General features: G+C 37.3%; 1 long non-coding RNA gene and 1 pseudogene across 1 annotated transcript; both read right to left on the reverse strand.

The window, feature by feature from the left end:
* Positions 1-15564, reverse strand: part of LOC107728911 (collagen alpha-1(XVIII) chain-like) — an 82224-nt pseudogene extending 66660 nt beyond the window's left edge.
* Positions 2310-14558, reverse strand: LOC107728916 (uncharacterized). Its single transcript, XR_001638524.1, has 3 exons — positions 14548-14558; positions 3296-3303; positions 2310-2450 (listed from the first exon to the last, which is right to left on the reverse strand). It is a non-coding gene; the product is annotated as an uncharacterized LOC107728916 (long non-coding RNA).
* Positions 15565-18913: the final 3349 nt, after the last annotated feature.

Here is an 18913-nt window from a genome sequence, read left to right on the forward strand (position 1 = left end):
CCTGATCCTGGTAGAGTAGACTACAATGCCGGCTGTTCTGACTCACAGCCTGTAAGTACGTTTTCATATTTAAAGGATTTGCCACTGATGATTCAAACACGAGTTTTGAGCTGTAAACATAACGTGACAATACTTTTACGTTTTGTTCTACAATGTAAACTACACACACTTACAGCCCAAACATTCTAATCTAGTTACTTATTAAAAACATACATTTTCAAAAATGAATATAACTGCTTCAAAAATTGTGTTTTGTGTATGGATGCATGTAATTTACATTGTAGAACAAAACGTAAAAGTATCCTCAAGTTATGTTTACCACAGGCTTTATTTTACTCATTAATTGAAAAAACCCATTCGTGAGGACATGGCCTTAAGCCCCGTTCACACTACAAGCGACACGCAACAGCAAAGCGACACAATCCCATTCATTTCAATGGAGAGCTGGCGATTTCCGGCAACACGAGCGATAGCAAGCGACAGCGGCCGTTGGCGACCGGATGGGGTGTGTCCAGTGACGCGACAAAGTTCAGAATCCTTCAACTTTATGCAAATGAAGAGCGACTTTTGGGAGCGACAGCCAATAGGAAAGAAGACGGTAGAGCTCATGTGATCGTTCTCCTCTCAGCACCGTAGTTAAACATACGCAATGGAAGAAAGTAGGCTCTGTTTCTCATTCATTTTTGTTTGTATGTACGGATTTAATTTAGATTTAGATTATATTTAGTCTTTTGCCTCCAAAATGTTTGTATTTAGCGGCAAGAAACCTGATTCGCTGTCAAGGCAACCAGTATTGAGAACGCCCACTAGCAACCTCATCGCCAGCCCCTGTCGACATGCAGCGACAAAAGTCGCTGCTATAGTGTGAACGGGGCTTTACAGTCTATGCATTTCATTCACTGACGCTCTTCAACCGGCAGCACTAAACCCGGAAGCGCATATACTAACTTTCCGACAACCCGACAAAATATTTTAAGGTTGCTGATTTTAAGGTTGAAAATTAAGAAAATTCATAAAAAAAGAAGTAGTAAATATTAGCATTTTATTTTTAGGTTTATTATAAAATAACTGTATCTGTATTTAATACTCCCTTTTTTATTTTAAAATATAATAGTATTATCACACTTTATTATTTTGTTTATTATTTTATTTTAAAAAACTAACTAAATAAAGTGCAATAATATTATCATTATTATTCATTTATTTTTTATAGTTATATTTAATCGGTCACACTGTGCAGTGTGAGGACCAAACCAAATCTCCAGGTTCTCTTATGAGAACCACGCTGAAAAACTTATGTGCACCCCTGCTTATATTCCAGATTATGCTTCAATATAATTTTTTAATTTATGAATTTTTTTTTTTTTTCTAAAATTTTCCATAAACCCCCTAGAAAACAGTTTGAAAACCCCTGATTGATCGAATTTACAAATTCAACCTCTTGATGAGTGCTATTAAAAGAAAGAAAAAACATGACATTAAAAAAACTCATGGTAATTATTTCTATCAATAGGCCTACACACTACCTTTGAAAACTGTAGGATTTCTTTAAAGAAATGTACTTTTATTCAGCAAGGATGGATTGTTACAAAAAAATTTTAATAAATGCTGCAAATTTTTTTACTTATCAAGAATTCTAACAAACAAACATGATTAAGTAATACTTCTTGAGCACCAAAATCAGCATATTAGAATGATTTCTGATTCTGAAGGATCATGTGACACAGAAGACTGAAATGATGACTGCTGAAAATTCAGCTTTGCCAACACAGGAATAAATTACATCTTAATATAAATTAAAACATAAAACAATTCTTTGAAATTAGAATAATATTTCACAATATTACAGTTTTTACTGTATTTTTGGCCAAATAAATGCAGCTTTGTTCAGCATAAGAGATATCTTTCAAAATATTACAAAAATCTTACCGACCCCTAACTTACATGCAACATGTCAAGTCATCTTTATTTATGAAAGTGAAAGTGAAGTGACGTGTGGCCAAGTATGGTGACCCATACTTGGAATTTGTGCTCTGCATTTAACCCATCCAAGTGCACACACACAGTAGTGAACACACACCTGGAGCAGTGTGCAGCCATATTGCTGCGGCGCTCGGGGAGCAGTTGGGGATTTGGTGCTTTGCTCAAGGGTCTTGGGTATTGAGGGTGGAAGAGAGTGCTGGTTATTCACTCCCCCCACCGACAATTCCTGCCGGACCTGAGATGCGAACCTGCAGCCTTCGGGTTACAAGTCCGATTCTTAATCCATTAGGCCACGACTGCCCCCCAAAAAAATACTTTCAGGGGAGAGCGCGAACGCAGTCCCCCACTACCATAAATTATGCAGTCGAGATTCCCACATTTGGGGAATTCGCAGGGGTCAGCACGGCCGGAGTGCAATGGCCGAGCCTCGCCCTGGGTGAACCACCTTCTTGATCATGGTGTCTCCCCTGGCAGGTAAGTATCTAAGTATTTATATAGTGCTTTATATAATAGAGATTGTTTCAAAGCAGCTTCACGGTATTAATGTCAAGCTTCACATGTCCAAGCAAGGCATCACTCTTAGTCTACTTCTGATACTGTGTCTTGCATGAATAATAGTGAAATAAAAACACTCCAATAGGGCTGTGCAATATATCGAAATTATCAAAATATTGCAAATGTACATATCGCAATATGCATATCGCTACAGCTTGCAATATTTGGGGCCATGAACAAAAGAATTTTTCTTCAATATCGCACAGCCCTACACTCCAACATTCTGTTGTGGTCAAAGCATTGCATTCTGATTCTCCTGCCTGTTCATTGCCAGGCTCATGAATCACCGGCAAAGATGTAGATAGCATTTTCCAGAACTGTTGGAACAGGGATCTGTTAAAACAATACTGTGTGGGCCTGGTATATACACATGCTTGAATGAAAATGACTCAAATCAAAATCAAAACACACATTGCCATAATCCCACCTATGCTTTATGGTGTCTTAATGGAAAACCCCAGATATTATACGAATATCCGTATAACTGTACAACTTCAAAACATATTCTTTGAAAGTATGACTCAAAGCTAGCATGAAATTCCACAGCATGGGGAACGAAACGGTCCTGGCTTCAAAATTAATCCCTGTTGTTTGGTGACTGACTGTTAAAGAAAAAAAGCCAATACTTAAGGATTAGCAGACCAACTGTGACCTTTTTTTGCTTGTTTGTAAGAATGACTAAGAGAAGTCTAAGTTTTGCTGATAAAACAGACCTACGAAGTCAACGTATCTCTATATGCTCATATGTAACCATAACCTACCCTTCTTAAATTGACATGGTAATCCTGTGTAATGAAGTAAGAAATTATATAAGGGGTGACGTCTTGCATCAAGCAACATCAGAAGCTTTAGATTCAACAGGACCACTGAGCATGACAAAGGGACCCTTCATCAGTTGAGCCGTGCCTGTCCCGCAATTAGCGGCAGGCAGACTGAAAAGAGACCGCCGGTCGCATTGTATTCCGTGAGACGATTTCCAAAGAGGGTCTAAGATTTCCAGCCACTCGATTCAAGATAAAAAAGGGCAAAGGAATGATAATCTGAGGAAAAAATCTCTCTGAGAACTGTGGTGACACTTGCCTCAGGAGAGTACGCATTAACTCAATGTGTTTTGTGGACATAGTAAATTTACCCCAACAATAGGAGACATGAGACTCATAGGCAGTGACTCTACATTCTAAAGTCCTAAGCAAGATAAAATCATGACATCAGTCAGCACCAGGTACCAATGTGGACCTGACCCAACTAGTCTCTATTCTTACAGGCCTAAACTCAGACTGACCTGGATTCCAGAGGAGATACACATGTATTCCTGTTCACTGTGTCTCTGGAATTAGTAAAACAGATCATGCAAGGCTACATTTATTTGATCAAAAACACTTTAATATTGGAAAATAGTCTATTTAAATACATTTTAAAATGTATTTCTGTGATGAAAGGCTAGATTTTCTGCAGCAATAATTTCAGCCACATGATCCTTCAGAAATTATTCTAATATGCTAAACTTATAAATGTAATACAACATTATAAAGGTCTTTACTGTCACGTTTGATCAATTTAATGCATATTTACTGAATATCAATATTCATTGGTCAAAAGTTTCCGAATCTGCAAAATGTTAATTATTTTACCACAGTAAGAGGGATCATACAAAATGCATGTAATTGTTTATTTAGTACTGACCTGAATAAGATATTTCACATAAAAGATGTTTACAAATAGGCCTAGTCCACAAGAGAAAATAATAGTTGAATTCATAAAAATGACCCCGTTCAAAAGTTTACATCGCCTTAATAACTATAAGAATTCTCAGAAATCATTCAGTCACAAATTGAGCTACACTTTATATTTCTTAGTGCATGCAATCTGCAAAAATAATGCAAGCAAGATGTGTCTGTTCGTTTATCTTTCGCATTCAATTCAGACAGCAAACTCATATCTCATCTAAAACAATAACATTTGACATGGAACACTAGAATCAGGAAACGCTGTAAAAAATAGTTTACAACTTTGTCCTGTCCACATCAGTGGATGAATGCAGATGTTTAAGAAACATTAACCGAACCGAACATCCTGAAAATGATTCGGTTCTCAATCCTAACTTTGGAGCTCATCGGTAACTCAAAGCAGTTCTTCACTATAGTCCGTACAAATAAATCAGCAAATCCAAAGAAACAGTATTGTGCCCAGGGTCTCACTTTACACAGCATTTTAGTTCATAAAAGGGATAGCAGAAAAATTAAGGACAAAATCGACGTCAGTGGCATAAAATTCCAGAACACAGGGAAAAACAGTGCCAAAGATTGTACAACACTGCAATGGAGTAGAAAAAAAGAAAATCTATTCCTCCATTTTTGGAGGCTTTGGCTTATAAGCAGTGGATTTGGGGCAATGGAAAACGTCAACTATCATGCAACCTGTTATCTGAACTGTAATTTTCAAGCATGCAGAAATGTAGCAGGGGTAACTGGTGCATAAAGGCATTATAAACCTGAAGCATTTCAATGAACTCCACCAAGTTACTGTACAGCAAAGCAGCTTGGGAAATTTCAGCCAAAAACCCTGTAACAAGAGAGTCAACTGTTGACTCGTCCAGAATGATGGCCCTCCCTCGCTTGTTGTGTGGATAACTCTATAGCTTTGTAAAGGAATGGACTGGCAAATCTTTCATTGCTCTCTAAACGGTCTAACTACCCCAACAATTCGCTTAATTCCCTTCCCTTTTTGTGAATGTCTCAAAGCATGGCACTGTGCCATCTGGCCTACATTACAGAGAAGAATAGAGGACTTCCTTCACTGTCCAGCTCAGGGAAAGGACAGTTGCAGTCTCTGAGCATGCTGAGCAAAGTGATGCTTTGGCTTTTGTGCTGATACAAGCCCAAGCAATTAACAAAAAAACTCCAAAGTAAAAACTTAGAACTTCCAGCCCCTGCAGTCTGTTTGTATTTAGCAAATTAGATGCCAATACTTGCCAATGCCAATACTTAAACGGATAGTTCAACCAAAAAGTAAAATTTACATTTACAAACCCATTTGACTTTTTTTTTGTTCTGCAGAAAACAAAAGGAAACATCAGAATCAGAATCAGAATCAGAATGAATCAGAATCAGAATGAGCTTTATTGCCAGGTGTTTTCACATACTAGGAATTTGTTTTCATGACAGAAGCTTCTGCAAGTGCAACAGAATGACAGCGACAGAACAAAAACACAGATAATAAAAGAAGTTTATTAAAAAAAGAAAAAAAGAAAAAAAAATTAGAAACAAGTAAATAAGGAATAACAATATATAAATTGACAATTGTATGTGCAGGTATATTATGTGCAAATTTGAGGTGTAGACTAAGTATGTGTTAGATAAATAAGTGTATGAGTGTATAAATAGTGTTGTGTGTTCCACAGTTATTGTCAAGTGAAGACCATTTTCCATACTCTTCTCTTTGCATTTACAGTGGGGACTGAAGCTTAATAAAATAACAATATAAAAGTCTTGTGAGGTCATACAATATATACACACTACTGTTTAAAGTTTTGTGGCATTTAAGATTTTTTGGCAAAAAAATAAATAATTTTATTCTGCAAGGATTCATTAAACTGATCAAAAGTAATTTATGATGTTACAAAATATCTATGTAAAAAATGTATCATAAATGTATATAATCATTTAAATGTATATAATCATTTAAGCCATATACATACTCATTTCATTGATTTATTCATTGTTTAGTCATTTATATTATATTGTTGTTTTTTAAATTATTTGTCCATTGTTGTTTAGTCTTCTGATTGTGTGTTTCAAGGGTTTGTCTTCACGAATAAGAGATGGGATTTCAAGGTTTATGGGATGTTGTTGTGAAGCAGTTTGGTATAACTCTACTTGTTGTTCTGACTAGTTGTTCTGTTACCAGACAAAACGGATGTTTTCTGACAGGATCTGGATCTGATATTTCTGGTGTGGAGGCATGATCTAACAGAAAGATCATGTGACACTAAAGACTGGAGTAATGGCTGCTGAAAATTTAGGTTAGTCAATGAATCAGTTGGTCTTCATTGGAGGTGAAAATGGTGATGGATTATGATGCTTCTGTTCCCATGCATGCAAAGAAAAGACCAGCGTGTTATCTTCAGAATTTTATCCTGATGGGTTCCACAGAAGAAAAAAAAATGTCATACAGGTCTGGAACGACATGAGAATTTAAATTTTTGTTGAACTATCCTTTTAATTCCCTCAAGTCTTCAAATAAAGCAACTTCCTTTCAAACTAAACATACATCCAAGTAAAACCCACACACCCCTGACTCACCACTCCTGAAATCAGAGAAGGGGAGGAAATGGTCACGGCACAATATTTGCTCTATCCCAGCATGCCTTAACACGCCTCTAGCTGTCAAGTCAAAGAAGAGAGCCGCACTAGCAGCGAGAACTGAGAGGATCCTTTAATGCCATTTCATGTGACCTCTTATAGAAAAAGGTGTTGCTATAGAAAACAGGGTTTTTGCACCTGCCTCGAGAGGGCCTTTAGAGTGTTAAGTCTCATGGCATTCTTCCCCTGACAACTAAAGAGCATGAATGATACCGTCTCCCATATCTGACCTCAGCCCCTGTTCCCAGAACTCTCAGGAGAGACAGAATTGGGTAAAGGACCTCCGCAAATCTGTGTTTTGTTCTCAAGCCCACTGCTCTCGATGGTAATCTCCCCTGCCCAGAGGACAGACGTCTTTCACACCATTGGGGAGAAAGATTTATGTGGGGTGAAACAAAAGAACTGTTCGTGGACACTGCAGTTGGTGAGAGGATGAATGAAAGGAGGGAATTCCAAACGTCATCTTTTAAAAGCTACCTCAAGGAGTGAACAGCATTGAAAACCTATTTTAAAAACACAGAATAGAAAACAGGGTTTTTGCACCTGCCTCGAGAGGGCCTTTAGAGTGTTAAGTCTCATGGCATTCTTCCCCTGACAACTAAAGAGCATGAATGATATACTCCCATATCTGACCTCAGCCCCTGTTCCCAGAACTCTCAGGAGAGACAGAATTGGGTAAAGGACCTCCGCAAATCTGTGTTTTGTTATCAAGCCCACTGCTCTCGATGGTAATCTCCCCTGCCCAGAGGACAGACGTCTTTCACACCATTGGGGAGAAAGATTTATGTGGGGTGAAACAAAAGAACTGTTCGTGGACACTGCAGTTGGTGAGAGGATGAATGAAAGGAGGGAATTCCAAACGTCATCTTTTAAAAGCTACCTCAAGGAGTGAACAGCATTGAAAACCTATTTTAAAAACACAGAATCTACTAAAAGAAAAGAAAACCCATATCAAGAACATATGGAGCAGCAATAGACGCTGAATTGCTCGGAGCAACTGAAGGTATCAGTTCACTGGCCTTTGCCCTAATAGTCTTATGTGGTGTACAGTGGTGGTCATTCAAATCCCACTTTCATTCATGAGAATAAAGGCACTGGTATGGATTTCGTGGGATGTTGTATCTGGTTTCCTGCAGCCCTGCGTTCAGCAGACTGTTACTTGGGACATGTAAACACTTCTTAAGCTGGTGGGAGGATAAAGTGCCAGGTAAAGGGATCTTACTTCTCACACAAGGCCCAAACAACGCTTTGTGCCTGACAAATCTACACCTGGTAGGCATCGAAACCATTTTCCTATTGGCAGCCCCTCGTTTCTGACCAGTTGTCAAGATCTACTGCCGAGATGACTATCTATGCAATCATATTTTATATATCTCCTACTGGAAAAAATGTCAAAGAAACTGTTAGGTAGGGTTGTGTGATACATGTATGATTCATTCAACATTATTTTGTTGGATAAATAAAATTAACCAATTAATATTTCAATAATTTGAATGCAGTTTTATTTGGCCATTACATTTCCAAATTATGAGTTCATTAGGACAAAGATATTTTATTGAAAATCTGCTAAATTGGCTCAGCTGAAAAAGTCAATTTCAAACTATTGGTTTATTCAGTTGATCTCAACTACATTTGAAAGTATTTTTCCCTTTTCTGTATAACATTTTAAATGTACTTTGCAACAGTGGCTCATTGGTCAAAAGGCTGAAAAATATTGAGTTTTTTTAAAGCGATAATCGCAAAGCCCTAGTGTCAGCAGTCATACACTTACATATGAAAATAATAAGGTGTCTGCATGCCATAAAATTCTCACTAAATCAGTGCTTGTAGGCAAGATAAAACAAGTTCAGCTCTCATCTACTGCAATTACACATAATAATTGTTATAGAGAACAATTATTCAAAACAGTACTCGTGTGCCAGCTGTCATTTAGAAGACAGAAAATGAAAAATGAGTGTATTTAGACACATATAAGAAGAGTATATAAATGTTTTTCGGTTGGCTCTAAACTTTGTTAATTACCTGTTTAAAAAACTGAAAACTGTAGAATCAGACTCAATTTGACAGTTCTATAAAATGTAAATATGGATTACTGTTACTGTATATATAAATAACTATATCCATTATACTGTCATATTTTAATCATTTATACATTACTTTAAAATATATTTTAAGATCTTATGCTCACCAAGGCTGCATTTGATCAAAAATATAGTAAAAACAAACTATTTTAAAATATAAATTTTCAGTAGCCATTACCTATCCAGTCTTCACCGTCACATGTCACATGACCCTTCAGAAATTATCCTAATATGCTGATTTGGTGCTTAAAGGGGTCATATGATGTTGCTAAAAAGAACATTATTTTGTGTATTTACATATTATTTTTTATCAGTGTTAAAAATGGTTAATATTTTTGTGGACACTGTTTTTCCTGGATTCTCTGATGAACAGAAAGTTCAAAAGAATAGCATTTATTTTAAGTAGATTTTCTTTTGTAACAATATAAACGTTTTAAAATTTAATGCATCCTTGCTAAATAAAAGTGTTAATTTCTTTTTAGAAAAAAAAACTAAAATTTTACATTTTACATCATTACAAAAGTTACATTAAATAATGGATAAGATATCTGCCAAGCATCATTCCTCCTAGCTCACAAGTGACAGGCCAAAAATCTCTCCTATGCACCTCAGATCCACTGAAGTACAACTTTACACCGATGACAACAGACAGTAATAAAGATAACATGCAGTTGTCCCCATCCCCACCCGTCTACCCCTCCTTATCAACACAATCTTCTTCCACAGCAGCTGCAAAAGCAAGACACTAACCGTAAAACCCAAATAGGAAGTCAATCTATCATCTATTACACAATGCACCTTACAATAAACGTACACACAGCGTCTATGTCCACATAATGCAATTTCACCAAAAGTCAACTTTTCCTATTTGCTTTTAACGCCTTTAAACCACAGATGCATTTTCGGAGGAATGTGAGATGTGTACAGAACCCATTGGCCTGTCATTTGTCAAATAACGCTATAGAGGTTAACTGCCGCCACAATTACAGGTGAAGGGAGCGAAAAAAATAAGGGTTTCAACCTGGGCAGGAAGGACTTCAGGAGCACTCAGGGGCCGCTCAGTGGCCTATTAGCCATGATGATAGTTAGAGTGCAGGCCATAAAGAGTATTACAAATCGTCTTTTCATGACCCAAGAGCTGTAATTATGGTTTTCCTATTGGTTTTTGGCACTGAACTGCTGAAGCTCAGTGTGAAAGCAAGAGGTTCAGACACCAAGGACAGACGCTACACACAAAAAATACAAACAACAGCTGCTAGAGCTTACAGCCTCACCCTGAAAAGGAAGAGGACATGCCACAGCAAAAATTCTGATCAAAGCAAAATATCTAGTGGTATGAGTCGGTAGTACATGTCTGCAAATATCTTCTAGAATTCAATTGTAATTTAAAGCTCAAACAGCTTTGAAGATCACTAAATCAGCACTTAGAATAGACCTAATTGTCTCAGAAAGATATAATTTAGACAGAGCTGCATTTATAGCACTGGACCAAAATGAGAGACCTTTCAGCTTTGACCTCATGAATAGCCACAGCGCACACCTGCTTTTATTGAGGGGACACAAATGCACTTGTGGAACAGCTGATAGTTCATTGTCCCAAGCAAACAAAGAGCAAATTCAACTTTGTGACCCAATAGAGTTAAAGAAACCAGTTTAAATGGCGACCAAGCTGACAAAAAAAAACATGACCAACAGGTCTTTAACCTGCAAGTTGCTTAAAGGACTAGTTTACCAAAAATTAAATGTTGCTTAAAATTTACTCACCCTCAGGCCATCCAAGATGTATTTGAGTTTGTTCCTTCATCATAAGAAAATTGGAGAAACTAAGCATTACATCACTTGCTCACCAATGGATCCTCTGCAATGAATGGGTGCCGTCAGAATGAGAGTCCAAACAGCTGATAAAAACGTCACAGTAATCCACAAGTAATGGACTCCAGTCCATCAACTAAAATCTTGTGAAATGAAAAGTTGTGAGTTTGTAAGAAACAAATCCATCATTAAGGCATTTTAGCTGTAAACTGTCGCTTCTAACCAAAAAAACAGTCCATAATTCATAATAACATTTCATCCAATGAAAAAATCCATCCCCTCTTTTCCTCTTACATCAAAAACCATAAACAGATTTGTTTAGAACCGTTTTGGACTGATTCTGCTTGTAAACGGTGCTTGATCTGTGCATATTTCTCTCCTGAGTCAGGCTAGATTACTTTTTTTTACTGGAGAAAGCAATATTATAAATTATGGACTTGTATTTTAGCAAATTTGGTTCTAAATTAAATGTATTAACAAAACAGTAACCTACATACCTGCTACAAATACTACACTCCTGATCTCATCTGCCCTAGATCTCGGACATTACACATGCTATTAGAATGCACACCCTTTAAACCCCCCAAACTATTGTGTGGTAGAGTAAAAATGACAAGCATTAAGGAGAAACATATGTTCTCAATCCTGTCACTGAATGTTATTGGTACCCTCTGTTCTTGCAGGATTCCTGTGAATAGATTACGACGCTGTGCTGTAAAACACAGATGTGTCGCAGTCAGTTCCCATTCATCAGTGCGGTCCCCACCCTTTTAGCTGGCACACTGGAGTAGTATCACATCAACAAAACATGCATCTATTTAAAGCAAATCTGTGAGACTAGTGATAAGACACCATTTGGCCATTTTGAGTTTATTGGTCGATAACTGCTTGTCTAAATTAACAAAAAAAGAGAGCTCATTTTGACCCATCAAATGAATTGCCTTGAACACAACAGTGTTAGGTAACTTTGCTAGACTGTTACAAACAATAAAGTCCCAGTCTGTATTGCATATGTAGACTACATAGGTTTCAAATTTTGTGAGGCAAAAAGCCACAGGCAGCACAGCAGGCAAACCTACAACATGAACTTTCAATCTTTGGTATATATTTTTCATGTTGAAGTGTGAGATATGGCTTATTGCATATACTGTAGGTCATTGCTGGGTCATTTTGACTAACTAAACACATTAACCATGAAAAATAACCATATAATTGCTGAATGACGTGGGAGAGGAAATATATTCTCTGTGCATTCCATTTTTTTTTTACTTTTGGATGATAAACAATTTTGTGTTGGGTCACTGCTTGATAAAATGATCAAATTCAGTCCTGAAGCAAAACCTTTTAAGAACCACTAGCTGATCTAGAGAGTTTTTCCTCTCATAAAAAATTTGATTCGTAATTTGTATGAAGCTGAATTCAGACAAATTGCTATTATCTTCCATGCAACCCTTGAACTATTAATTTATTCATAATGTTGTGAGAACATTGCATAGAGTATGGACTATGAACATTTACATATCTAGAACACATGCAATGGCTACAAGTTTGGAATGCTTTCATTTAAATTTTAAGAGTGGAAAAAAAGAAATGAGAGCTATTAGTCTCCTTGACAACTTTGCAAATCCTCTGCATCAACTGTTACCAGATCACAATGCCTCCAGTTTAATGACAAATCCAGACTCTTTGTACTGAAGAGGTACATGAGAAGTGCACAAACACACATTCTCTCGCTCACTCACTGACCCTCACACACACACACACACACACAGTTTAGCCATCTCTTGATCCCAGGGGCTCCCATTCTCACAAAGTGGGTTAAATACAGCCCATTTAGCTCACGGGATAATGCCGTCTCCACTGCTCTCCTTGAAAAGAAGAGGTGGGTTAAAGAAAAATCCAATTCACATCTCTGCATCAACACTTCTCAGGCAAAGAAACGGGCCCCCACTTGAGTCTGAGTGGGGAAAAGACTCAGCTATGAGTGGATCTGTTTATTGACTGGAAAATCCATGGATTTCTGAAACCACAGGAGTTGTTGAACCAGGACAGAATTGAGAACATCCCTCTGCAGCACTTTTAGTTTCTTCTAAAAGAATGCTAATTCAAAAGGAAAAATGTCCAAGTTGCAGTTCACACAAAAAAGTGGGTGCTGATTCTTACTGCAAAGCTCCAGAAAAGAAAAAAAGCACCATTAAAAGCATGCAAATCTGAAAATAATGACAAAATAATTCATTTCTGGGTGAACTCTTCCTTTAAATAAGCACTGCCATTCACCTACAAGAATGCTGACGCTGGCTAAAAGGTCACGCTTCACACATGCATCTCGCCCTTCCATCAAACACACCATAGATCATCTGTGTAAAAATTCAATGAAAACTCAAGGACTTCGAAGTTGTAATGATTAAGTTTTATCTGTGTCATGAAAATGAAAGCATTCCGTTCATTTTAAAATATGATTAACAAATACTTTAGTGCCTGTGGGTGTTCAAAGGACTCTGTAAAACATGTTTAGGCAGTTAACATAAATCTAGCATCAAAACTTGCATTTAAAGTCATCATGTCATATCATGTTTAATCCACCCTTTTTAACCTCTTCAACAAATTTCCAACAATAAATTATTCCATAATGGAAATGCAACACAAAGTTGATGCTATTTTCTGAAGGGGGTGTAAATGCTATGAGATCATCAATCCAACAAGAAACAGATGAGACATTTATGTAATAAAGTAACTAATTATAAAGAATAAGCAATCAAAGAGGTGTCAGAATCACCAAAGTCCAAATATATAATAAAAATAAGAAAAAATACAAACTAACTTTTCTTTTTCTATTGCCAAAGTATTAACTTGTTTATAGAACTATTGCATGCAATCAATTTCAAATATGCAATCGGGTTTGTTAATCTTAAAAAGTTGGTCTAACTAAAGCACTGCACAGAGAACAGGTCATGGAGGTTATTTGGTCTCCAGTGTATCAGAGCACGGAGAAAGCTTTGTTTTGGGTAAAAGCATATTGTTACTTGCAACCGCAGAGCTCTCAACAGGACTTTCCTGCCTCCTATCGCTTAGGCATCCATATACAGCAGGTGGGAACCCTTGTTTGCTGTGATTTGTAATGCATAATTTCGCTCTGCGATTAAATATCCCGGTTGGGTGTCCTTTTACAGCTGTTCTCCTGAGGCCTGCTGTGCAGCCTCAGGCCACGATCAGTCACAGAGCGACAAAATGATGGCAAGACAAAAGAAAAGTCCACTATGAGGCAAGAAAGCAGTCTGGACTCAGGCAGTCCTAATACAATATCAGTCTCTTATACAAAGTGAAACTGATCTGCAATTATTTAAACTACAGAGCGGCTCTTTCTCAACTATAAAACTATCAAATAGATATTGACATGGAGTCACACAGTGAACACTAGAACTATCTGTTACCTTTTCAAAATCATTTGGCACATCAAGAATTTTCTACTGCCCATAAATCTGTAAATCCAACCAGGGAAACAGACCTTCAAGGTATCTATTATTTGAGATGAAACACTCAAGTATTTTAGTGCCTCAATCAAAAATGCAGACGGCACACCCACAAACTTTGATGCAAGTCTGTCAGTTATCCTTCTATAATGTAATGACAGCAACAGTGATCTCTGTCAATCAAATATTTATAAAGAGGTTCTCAGTTTCCTGCCACACATGACAGCTGTACAGACCTTTTCTTAATTAAAATGGTCTGCAACTGAAGTCAGGGGAGAATGATACACATCGGAAGACACTCCATAACTTCCAAAACTACTGTATGGTGTAGGCACATCCCACAAACCACAGCAGAAACTTCAAACAAGTCCAAGCTAATGCTCACAAAATCACTGAGAAAGACACCGGATGGAAAAAAAACTATCTGTAAGCACATTTTGGCCTAACGTCTCTATCTAATAACATAGCAAAGAGGAAAATTAAACAGACCTGATTTAAACATTTTTTATTTAACATTTTAAAAATGTTGATAACATGCACCAGAGAAAAAGAAGTTTGGAAGAGACAGACAGACAGATAGATAGATAGATAGATAGATAATTTTGAATTGGCAAAAAAATATATATTAATTGTGATATTTAAATTTATTAATGAAAATTTTTTGAAGTAACAAAATATATAAAAATACATATTTAAAAATTTGCCTATAATTTATTTGGGGTGGGACAGAAAAAAATCCTTATTGTTGCCTTAAAATTACAGACAGATAGACAGACAGATAGATAGATAGATACGCCTATTCAAGACCATCATAACGGTCAACAAGTAAACTAGAATGAACTTTAAAAAGTCACATTATACGCTTGTCATTCTGCTGTCTTTGATCAACTACTACTGTAGAACTACAGAAAATAAAGTCTGTATCTCTCGACTTTCCAAAAAGTCTTGGGACACACGTGCCTGTGGTCCATCTCGCATCCCTGTGTGGATCTGTACTCACCTCTCCTCTGCGACGCAGCCGGTGACAGAGCAATGAACACGCAGCAGAGGAATCGCTCCAGAAACGCGAGACACCTGCAACCATGAACCACAGCTGTTTTTTTGTTTTGTCCATCTTTATCATTTACAGTCCAAAAAGCTTTTCTGTAAAGTGCATTTCTAACTTATACCTTCTTGCCATTTCAGTTTGTAAAACTTATCTGTTCCGACAGCTACATGGGACCCTGGTTGGAAGGTGGAGGAGTTTCCCGCTTTAGAGTTAGCAGAGCCCTCGCGCCGGTGCAGCAGCTGATGAGAGTGATCCGGGAGCCGCACTGATGAAGGAGACGGAGCGGGAGGACAGCGGCGCACGAACAGTTCACCAGGAATCCGCTGGGTCCTAAAGTTTTCCTGGGCTGACTGGACAACCCACCTACCTGCTCTCAGCCCCTGTGACGCCACGAACTCCCATATCAAGTACGGAATCCCTAAGAGATCATGCATTTTATGTTTTCTCTTGTTCAGCATTTATTAATATTAGTCAATGTTAATTTAAACGTTACATTATTAAAACTTGTTTTAAGATTAACAAATGCTTGCTCATTGTTAGTTAATATTAGCTAATGCATTTACTTATGTTAACAAATTTGACCTTATTGTAAAGTGCTACCAACCTAGTTCACCCAATAATTTTGTTTGCATTATTAGCATTATTTTACTGTTTTCCCGTGACCTCAACATAACAAAAGTTGTTTTCTTAAGAACTTGACTCTTTTTATTTTTTTATTTTAATAACTGTTTTCTTGAGATCTCAAAATGCTTTCGTTTTTTTCCTGATTTAGAAATACAAAACCTATTTCTAAGTGCAATATGGATGACCGCATTGATCAGAAGAATGTTTTTTCTTCTTGTGAGAAACCTAAGTCATGATCACAAGAAAACAAGACAGAAAAAGAGATCAGAAGAAAAAAAAAAGATTCTTCAAAAGGTGTTCTTTTGGGAAAAACATGTTTTTTACCATCAGAATAGATAAGTAAATAATGTACAAAATTCAAATTCCTGGGTGAACTAGTAACATTAGGTAACATTAGTAAATGCATTAGCTTCTGTGAACTAACAATGAGCAATATATATTTTAAATAATCTTTATAAATGTTAGTTAATAAAAGTATAATTTCAATTGTTTGTTCATGTTAGTTCATGGTGCATTAACTAACGTTAATACTTTTTGAAATGAAATTGTTGCATATTTTGTGTGAATAGAGCAAATATGTAGTTAAAAAATAATATTATTGTTAATCATATGGCTTTATCTGCAAGATTGCAGAAACCTGTGTGGGGGGAAAAACTTTATGGATTTCTTTGATGACGCTAGATGAGTGTTGTTTTTGCAGTCTTTATTTGATAGCACTGCCAGCCTGTTGGCAGACAGATCATTCACAGTAAATCACTGGCATCGCTGTTATTAAATGATAAGTGTTTAATATCTGCGCCAATGTGGCACCTAACAAAAATGCAAAACAATTCACCAAACAGATTGCTAATTTTGTTTGCTGACACTAGTGGTGCAAAAGTGAATCGGCATCACCAAAGTGATTGGCAAAAATAATGACAATTTCAAACAGGTTTCCTAAAGAACTCCCTGTCAAACATTGGTCACCAAGTGGATAGTCCTGCTGCAAACTCACACCATTGGTTGCGTCAATGTAGCCATATCAGGTTGGTTGAAACAGAGCAATGTTTTGATAACCAACAAAACCTTACCTACAGTTGTCTCTGCATGTTAAACTGGGATAGCATATTGTATTTTAGCAATATGACATCACCTTGTTTGTACTGAGGAACATTTTGAACTGCCATTAAGAAAAGGGGTCAACAAAAAAGAAACAAACCTGATCCTGTCTCTGAATGGGAACAATTTCAAATGTGTACAGAGTTCCTCCTATGCTTCCAGCCCTAATTTGTCTCCCAGATGAACTTGTCACCGGCGTTCTTGAGAGAAGCATGACCTAGAGTGCAATTTTAACTTGGGGTTACATGGTGAGCTTGTGCAATGCAAAGGATAAGACGAAGTCCATTGTGAGCAGAGTGCTCCTCACACATAAAAGTTAATCACTTCTCAAATATGTCTGTCACTGTCTGGTATGCTGTCAGTTAGAATGGATTCATAAAATCAGAATCCAGATAAGACGTGTCCAATGAGCACAAGACATTGAATTCTTAGGGATTGCTCTTTCGTGACCACTTTGGGTAAACATGCTTCTAGACATAGTATGAGATTAAACAAAGACCCTTTTAAGAGTGATCACAAAATATTTCCGCTTTCTTTCAAGTTGAACTCAGACTGCACATTCTTTACAACAAGTGTGAGGTAAAAGAACCTGTCGCCCAATCAGATTTATGCACCAGTGTGAACTGGGTCAATAAGAGTGCCGCTTTTGTTTTCCCAGTCAAGTCAGCTTTCTTGGGAACAGCAGGTCACCCAGAGAGGAAGAGGAACAGACACACACACACACACACACACACACCCTCAGGTTCGGAAACACAGACTGGCACACACATGCATGCATGCATGCATACAGCAGTAAGGCCGCCTCATCAAAGCATCTCCAGCATGTTCTCATTATGAGCATTCTGCACCATGGGTAACCTCTCAGTGAGGAGGAGAGGGAGGAGATGGGGAGGATCGCCGAGGAGTCTTATGCTAGTTAAGTTCAGTCACTGCCTCTGGAGCTAAAGCTGTGATCAGCAGTTTGTGGGCTGCTGTTCAAACATGTTCGCAGCCCTGATGAGCTTAGCATTCCTATAAAAGCAAAGAATGCATTAAGAACATGGCAGAGAAATATGTTTATGTATATTGTAACAACGTTTGTAGTCACGGGAAGAAGGAGGCGGGAACCGGTGAACATTTAAAGAAACCTTTAATAAAATAAACAAACACAAAATGAAAGTAAAGCAAGCAAAATAAACAAACACAAAATGAAAGTAAAGCGGCAGCCCCTCGCGGACGACTGCCGCACACAAAACACAAAATAAAATCCAGGCCTGGTCCTCTCTCGTCTTTCACTGTCGTCACTCCTCCTTTTATCCTTCCGGAGCTCCTCCGTGGGACTCGAGACCGGTGAGTGGTGCAGGTGTCGCTCATTATCAATTACTCCACCAGCCTCGCTCCGTTCCCACGGCTCTCGGCCCCGCCCCCACTCGTCACATATATATTAAGGTAAATGCAAAATATTCAGCATTCTATCACCACAATCATATCTTTCTTCTTTACTAGAACCTACCTTTCCTTTCTTTTCTTTCTTAACTTATATAAGACAGAGGCACATTAAAGAGTAATGATAAAGAGATTTATGTTTAAACTGGCATTTTATCATTATAAATGATGTTTATAAATTATTTACAGTCCCTCTGGTAGAATCAACAGACTCAACAAAAACAAACTAAAAAGTATGTTAAATGGTAATAGAACAAAAACAAGTAATGTGTGTAAATAGGTTCTATTCATTGCCATTAAAGTGAAATAACTGAACATAAACATAGGAGCCTGAGAAAAATACTAATTTTAGAAGAAAATTTCAGATGGCACTTTGAGGTTTTTGCATCTGAACTCTTCATATATATATGTGTATATATATATATATATATATACTGTAAATATATATGTGTGTGT

Source organism: Sinocyclocheilus rhinocerous, unplaced genomic scaffold, assembly GCF_001515625.1.
Source record: "Sinocyclocheilus rhinocerous isolate Xijiao unplaced genomic scaffold, SAMN03320098_v1.1 scaffold1569, whole genome shotgun sequence".
Classification (NCBI taxonomy): domain Eukaryota; kingdom Metazoa; phylum Chordata; class Actinopteri; order Cypriniformes; family Cyprinidae; genus Sinocyclocheilus; species Sinocyclocheilus rhinocerous.